General features: G+C 35.9%; 1 pseudogene; it reads right to left on the reverse strand.

The window, feature by feature from the left end:
- Window positions 1–6,900: 6,900 nt before the first annotated feature.
- On the reverse strand, window positions 6,901–7,016 carry LOC120583462 (uncharacterized; annotated as a pseudogene).
- Window positions 7,017–7,664: the final 648 nt, after the last annotated feature.

Raw genomic sequence — 7,664 nt, forward strand, 5'->3', positions numbered from 1 at the left:
GTGACTCTGAAGATAAATAAGAATAGGTTCTGCCCTCAAGAAGTTAACACATTAGCCTTGGAAAATACATGTATACAAGTTACTGTATCGATACTGATGGACTGAAGATAGCACTTGGTTCATACTACTTTTTGATGATCTACCTGAGAAATATTTAATTAAGATCTAGATTTATTAATACCCAGGCAGTGACAAAGCTTAGGAAGTAGTTAGGAAAATGCCCAAGAAAAAACCCAAAACAAACAAAAAAACTCCTCACATTTTCATGTAAATGAGGAAAATTACCTTTCAAACTTTTAAAGACAGTTTTCTAGTCCAGTACAAGAGTGAAAAATATGTCAGGTTGTACTTTGAAGTAATGTTGCAGAAATGTAGTTAATAGGAAGCCCTTCTGGTTGTCAATTAATTGGACCATTTTAATCAAGAACTGTTTTCTGAGAAACATTCCCAGCCTTAGGTCAGGGGCTAAAGAAACAAAGATAATGAAAACATAGACTTTGCCCTTAAGGAATTCATTCAACAAGTGCTTATTGATTACCTACTGGGAATGCAATGGTGAACAAGACATGGAGCTTACTAGCAAGAGATTGATATATACACATATCTTTCCAGCTTCCTCAAGAAGTGTGCAACTATTAGTGTTGAATCTGCAGCTGCCGCAACTGGCACTCAGCTTCACGCGCAATCTGGAATAGCCCAAAGAACATGTAGATTGAACACATTTTCAGCCCTTTCCAGAACTGCCCGCCTCTGTTCTTGTTCTGGTTTTGTGTGGGAAGAAATATAAAGTGAAGTTATGGACTTTCCTGCTCCAAAAGTGTGACTCACACAGGCTTTGGACAAGGTAAAAAATGATACACACATACATACATACATACATACATACATACATATCCCTCACCCTGAAAGTTTTTTGTTCTTTGAAACAAAGAGCAGCTCTTGAAAGGATAGTTTGATCTCTACAGCCGAAGTGAACCTGGGAATCTTGCTAACGTTAGGTGAATTGTGAAGCTAGTTATATTCAGTTCTTAAGTCTGGGGTATTTAAATAGCTTTCTGGTCATTCAGGTCCTATCATTTTGAACTGTTGTGTTCTTCAAAGGGCTACTACAATGATGATTCTAAAATACAAAACTGACTATATTATTCCCTTGCTTAAAAACTTCTATGGCTCCTGCAATATGCCAAGCATGACACACAAGACCTTTTGGAATCTTGCTCTGCCAAGTCTTCCAGCTTTACCCTCTGTAAAACTTACATGTGGGATTTGCCAGATTTAGTAAATAAAAATACAGGATGCCCAGCTAAATTTAAACTTCAGATAAACGATTTTTTTTTTGGTCTAAATATGTCCCAAATATTGCATCGATATACTTAAACTGAAATGTATTCATTGTGTATCTGTTATCCAAATATAAGTAAGCATCTTGTATTTTATCTAGCAACCCTACACATGCCAATCTGATTGATTAACTTGCCATCCCCTGCTAGTCTCTTCATGCCTTTGTAAATGCTTGATAACCTCTTCATCCTGCTCCTCATCCACTGCATACTCTCCTACTTCTTCAAAACCCAATCATGGGGTTCTGGAACTCTGTAGCTGGGAGTTTGGAATCCATGTCATGGAAATGGGCCTGGCCCCCTTATTTGCCTCATCTAATAACAGCTTCGGCCCTAGTTCCTGATCATCCTTTCCAGTCTCCCTCTTGGAACTGGAGTTTTGCCCCAAATCCCAGTTTACTTGTCTGGGACCCACACATGATTTTTCACCCTTGCCAACTCTCTCACTGGGGCTATGATACTGGATTCTTTCTCCCAGCTGCTGACTGGGCTCCTGACCTAAACTGGATGGATCATTGAAACCTGCCTCAGATGCTGCCACCTTCCTGTCTTGCTTACTACAAAGGATGGACAAGAGGCTCAAATGAGGTCAAGTTTGTAAAATTGTTTTGTAACGTGTAAAGCTTTTCTGATAGTAATTTGGTTTAGAGACTAAATTTCAAAATCTTCTCCTACTCTTATATATGGAAGCCCTCTCTAAGGTGCTCTGGATTTTCTGCTCATGCCTGGTGATATAAAATAATGTGGAAAATTTCCAGTGTCCTCTAATTTTGATTAGTGCATTCAACCATACTGGCTATTGCATTATGAATGAATCTAGACCAAAGTCTTTACTTTTTAAAATTTTAATTTTATGATCCAAGGCACACCTCTTCATAACTAAAACCCAAAGTCTCACAAACTCTATCAACCCTGAGTATGCATAATGAAGCCTGATAACTTCCATTCTAGTTCATCTTTTAAAAATTGGTCAACCCATCAAATTAATTCCACAACCCACTAATGTTTTGTGACTTGCATTTTGCTAAGCACTGATCTGCACTATTTTCACTGAGATTTCCTACTTTAACCAACTGAACAGGATAATTGTCAAATGTCTGCCTCATTTGGCACTGTCTCCAGTAGGACCCAGCCTGCTCACAAAAGGAGGCCAACTCGGTGAGTTAAGTCACAGTTGTCCCTGCTGATAAGATCAGCAAGCAGACCACTGCAGCCAGACTTTCTAAGCTGCCTGAGGTTAATATGTAAAAATTCCTGGCAAGGCCATTTATAAAGAGTAGCTGCAGAATGACCGCAAAGGAAACTATATTCATCTTGGAATAGGCATATTGTTTGGGGGCAATTCTTCCTCAGACTTTTTAAATTATTCCTGGTTAAGTTAAAGAGACTTTTAGATTTTTGAGGTTTCACACTGATTTCAAAGATAAAACATAAATGAAAGCTTTCTCATTCACTGCTATAATTTTGTTTTACTCTATTTTCCCCTAAATGGTGATCAGTTGATCTGATATTCTGACTGCCTGAGGAAGCTGGACAACAGGTAGGTTTCAGAGAGAATAAGGAAAATATATGGAAAGGAGGGTATGGAGGGAAAGTAGGCAAATTAAGTAATTTATATGCTACAGGTATTCAAGCCAGCTGCTAGAATTCAGGGTCTTCCCCCACACACATAGCTTGTCTTTCACTCGGAGCTGCCTCATTCATTTTCCTTGGTGGTAGGTAGGGTTTTAATTTTGTTTCTTTTCTTGACCTTGAAAGACCAGTTTCTGATCAGTAGTAGCATAAAAGCTGGATTGGAGAGAATTTGAGAGAGACCAAGAGAAGAGGAACTAGAGGCTGATGGTATATACAACTGTTTTGCTACAAGGGTTACAGAGAATTAAGATGGTAATCAAATGAGGGAAATAGAGTCAAGGGGAGAGTTTTGTTTGTCTTTAAAGTGCTTGAAATGATTTGTTTGTATACTAATGGAAATGATCCAGTAGAGAAAAAAATTGTTATGTAGGGTAAAGACAGAAGATTGGCTGGTCTTATGTTCTTGAGTCTGCGAGAGGGTGGGATCTAATGCTCAAGTGGAAGCTTTTACATAGGAGCACTGAGAATGCAGCCTGACTGACAGGAGGTAAGGCAGGGTCTAAAGGGTGCACCTGTATGGACATGTGGGTGTGGTAGGAGTGACTGGAAGTTCTCTTCTGGTTCTTTAGTTTTCTCAATGAGGAAAGAAATACCATCATCAGCTGAGAGTGAGGATGAGGGAGAAGAGAGGAATAGGTGTGAAACAGTCCTTTAGCAGAAAGTGATTGGAGGAATGTAGAATGTAGGAAGATGAATGGATTGGGGAGATGTAGGAGTAAGGGCCTATTTAGGTTCCTGGTGACAGGTTTAAAGTGTAGGTGGAAAGTTGGTTTTAACTAAGGTGATCAAGGGAGTTACTGTGAGTGATTACATTTATTGGCCCTGAACTGTTAACGGAGTAAAGAAGGAATAGAGGGCTTCTAGGGGCAATGGACAGTAAAAAAAAATAAATAAATAAATAAATAAATATATACATACATATATATACACATCATATATATATATGATACATATATATGTATGACACACATATATATACATCATATATATATACATACATATATATACATACATATATATACACATACATATATATATATGTATATATATATATATGTATGTGTGTATATATATATATATATGATGCCTAAGATGCTCCTCTCCCTGGTCTTTCATGACTGGTTCCCTCTTCTGGTTCAGTCATTCTCTGATATCACACTTTTAACTCTCTTCAGAGTACTTAAGATGTTTTCTTATTATTTTCTTTTATCTATCTATCATCTATCTATCATCTCTGCATCCATCCATCCATCCATCCATCCATCCATCCATCCATCCATTATCTGTTTTACACTGCTAGAATATAAGCTCCATGAGAGTAAGTGTATGTTTAACTTTTTAAAAAGTGCCAAACTGTTTCTAAAGTGGCTGTCCCATTTTACATTTCCAATAGCAATGCATGTGTTTTGCCATATCCTCACCAATATTTAGTCTTTTTTGTTTTGGCCATTCTAATGTATGTAGTAGTATCTAGGTATGTAGAAGTATCTCATTTTGGTTTTAATTTGCATTTCTCTGAGGACTAATGATATTAACCATCTTTTCATATATTTATTTGCCATTTATATATCTTCTTTGGTGAGGTGATTATTCAAATATAGGGTTATTTATCTTATTGTTGAATTATAAAAGTTCTTTATATATTCTGGATTCAAGTCCTTTATCAGATATATGTTTTGCAAATGTTTTCATTTTCTTAATTGTGTCTTTTGAAGAGAAGAGTTTTAATTTTGATAGAGTTCAATTTGTTGATTTTATCTTTGATTATTCATACTTTTTGTGTCATAGATAAGAATTCTTTGCCTAATCCCAGACCACAAATATTTCATTCTATGTTTTCTTTAAGTTGTTATGTGTGATGTAAGGTAAGGGTTGAGTTTCATTTCTTTTGTTGGTGTTTATCTAGTTGTCCCAGCACCTATTGTTGAAAGGATTATTCTTTCCCCATTGAATTACTTGGCACCTTTCTTGAAAATCAATTGACTATGTATGTGTAATAGTCTGTTACTGGATTCCCTATTCTCTTCTATTCATCTAAATGTCTATTGTTCTTGATTATTGTAGTTTTGCAATGCTTTAAAATCAAATAAAGTCCTCGGACTTTGTATTTCTCTTTCAAAATTGGTTTGCTATTCCAGGTTCTTTGCACTTCCATATAAATTCTAGAAATGACTTGTCAATTTTCACAAACAAAAAAAAGCCTACTGACATTTCGATAGGTATTACATTAAATCTACACATCAATTTGGGGAAATTGCCATCTTAACAATATCGATTCTTCCAACTCATGCACATTGTGTATCTCTCCATTTTTATAAATCCTCTTTAATTTTACTCAACAATATTGTGTATTTTCCAGTAGAGATTTGTGTAGTTTTCAGTGTACAAATTTGCACTTACTTTTACAAAATTTATTCCTAAGTTTTGTATTATTTTGATGCCATTATGCATAGAATTAATTTAATTTATTTTAAAACCGTTTATCAATAGTTTATAAAAATACAATTTTCTTTTGTATATTGTTCTTGTATCCTACAACCTTGTTAAACACACTTATTACTTCTAGTAGTTTTTTGTAGATTCTTTGCACTTAAATTTTTCAGCCATATTGAGGTATAACAGAGAAATAAAATTGTAATCTATTTTATTATTTAACATTAATTGTCATTTAATTAATAAATTAATAAGTTAGATAATTAAAATTAACGTTGTGAAAGGATTGTCACCGAGTTAATTAAAATTAACACTGCACCACCTCACATATTTACCTTTTTTTCTTTTTTGATAAGAATACTTAGGTTCTACTGTCTTAGCACATTTCATTTATACAGTACAGTATTTTCAACTGTAGTCATTATGTTATAAATTAAATCCTAAGATCTTCTTCATCTTATAACTGAAGGTTTGTACTCTTTACCAGCCTCTCTCTATTTCCCCCATCCCCTAGCCCCTGGCAATTACCATTCTACCCTCTGTTTCAACTTTTAAAAAAATTTCACATATAAGTGATACCATGCAGTATTTGTCTTCCTCTGAGTGCTTTATTTCACTTAGCATAATGCCCTCCAGGTTCATCTATGTTATCACAAATGGTAGAGTTTCCTTCTTTTTTAAAGCTGAATAATATTCACATTTTCTTTATCCATCCATCTTTGACAGACACTTAGATCGTTTCCACATCTTGGATATTGTAATGAACATGGGTGAACAGATACCTCTTTGAGACAATGATTTTGTTTCTTTTCGATATATACCCAGAAGTAGCACTGTTGGATTATATGGTAGTTCTGTTTTGAATTTCTTGAGGCACCTCCATACTGTTTTCCATTGTGGCTGTACCAGTTTACATTCCCATTGCAATTAATTACATACAGGTTCATGTTGCCTGAGAATCATAAAAGTTTTTAAAATTATTTGTTCACTGCATCTCAATTAACCCTCTCATTTCCTCTAGCACCCAATACCATAGCCCCAAAATAGCCTTACTCTTGATAATGCCAAACACTCTTCCTCTGAGGGTATGGTAGAGAGCCCTTAAATTCTTCCTAAAGATTGGAATGTCCCACTAACAGCTGATCTCCAGCTATGGTCGGCTTCCACATTCATCTCCTGTACAAAGATAAATATATCACAAGAACCAAGTGCTTATGTTCATGCCTCTAGGATCCTTTTCCCCTTTGCCTCTGTGACTTGCCTATCTATATCTTTGCTTTAGTTGTTAACCAATGATCCTACTGATGGCCATACTCTTCTTTTTAGATATGATAATATATATAACCAGATTAAAGTAAAATCTTTGCCAGGAAGTTTTCTGTCTCTACTGATGCTATCTTTGTCTGCCCTGATCCATTACTTATTTTATAGTTTTACTCTGAAAGGACATTCTTATTTTTATGTATTTATTTTGATTATTTATAATTATTTATGCCTACAGCACCTGGTCTTCCTAGGTGGTCTCCCATCCAAGTACAAACCAGGCCTGACCCTGCTTAGCTTCTGAGATCAGATGTCAGGCTTGTTCAGGATGGCATGGCTGTAGACTATGGACCGTGGCTCCACTGGGGCACGAACCCAAGACCTTCTGCGTGTAACGCAGATGTGCTAACCACTATACTATGGAACCACGTCCAGGACATTCTTATTTTTAACTTCCAAATGACATGTGCGTGTGTGTGTGTGTGCATGCAACTGCATACATGGGAGTGGGGGGTAAATATCTAGTAACAGCACTCAGTTATCATCGATTACTCGAGTCACACTTTTAGTCAATTAAATGCTATACAACTCTTTTACATGCATCACTTAATTTATTTATCCTCCAATTGATCTATTTTATGGACCTATTTAGGTCTTTATGTTCTCCCACATTTGCGTCTCGTTAGATTTATCTCAATATTCCAGACCACTGAAATCTTTTTGCATCCTGACTTTCTGCCATTCAGTACAATTTATCCCACCAAATTCATGGTTTCCCTTATTTGGGTAGTAGATCAGGTCTTTATCCAAGTAAAGTTTAAACAAAAAGCTCAGAGCAAGGACAAATCACTGTGGCATGCAGTGATCTGTCCTTGGAGACTTTCCCTTTGGTTGCTTATAATCAGCAATTAGCATACTTTACAAATGGTTGCTCAACTAGTTACACATTGACTTACCTGTGTTTCCTTTTCCTCTACTATAAAATGAGGGTAA

The sequence above is a fragment of the Pteropus medius genome, unplaced genomic scaffold, assembly GCF_902729225.1.
Source record: "Pteropus medius unplaced genomic scaffold, Ma_sr-lr_union100, whole genome shotgun sequence".
Classification (NCBI taxonomy): Eukaryota; Metazoa; Chordata; class Mammalia; order Chiroptera; family Pteropodidae; genus Pteropus; species Pteropus medius.